The sequence below is a fragment of the Dipodomys ordii genome, unplaced genomic scaffold (assembly GCF_000151885.1).
Source record: "Dipodomys ordii isolate 6190 unplaced genomic scaffold, Dord_2.0 Scaffold129, whole genome shotgun sequence".
Taxonomy (NCBI): Eukaryota; Metazoa; Chordata; class Mammalia; order Rodentia; family Heteromyidae; genus Dipodomys; species Dipodomys ordii.
The window spans coordinates 1391250-1391574 of record NW_012267345.1 but is presented as its reverse complement, the minus strand read 5'-3'; positions in this window follow the sequence as shown (position 1 = coordinate 1391574).

The following is a 325-nucleotide window of genomic DNA, read 5'->3' as shown; positions in this document are numbered from 1 at the left end:
GTAGAAAGCAGAAAGACCCACGCAGCGCACCAGCGGTGCCAGCTCCAGAGCTGTTCCAGACCCGCAGAGTCCCTGAGGAGCTTTGCAGCCCGGGGCTCCGGCCCGGAGAAGCCTGCATGGGCCTGGCAGCGGCTGCCAGGCTAGGAAGGGCGGAGGAGGTGGACAGCAAAGCCGCGGTGCGGCAGGCCACGCCTGGAGGGAGATGGGCTCCGGTGGGCTGAGGTCACAGCTGCTGTGGACGCACAAGTGCATTCTCCCACTCCTGATCAGCATTTATCCGCTGCGGCTGCAAGCACAGGAGCCCACGCTTCCTCCTCGGTCATTC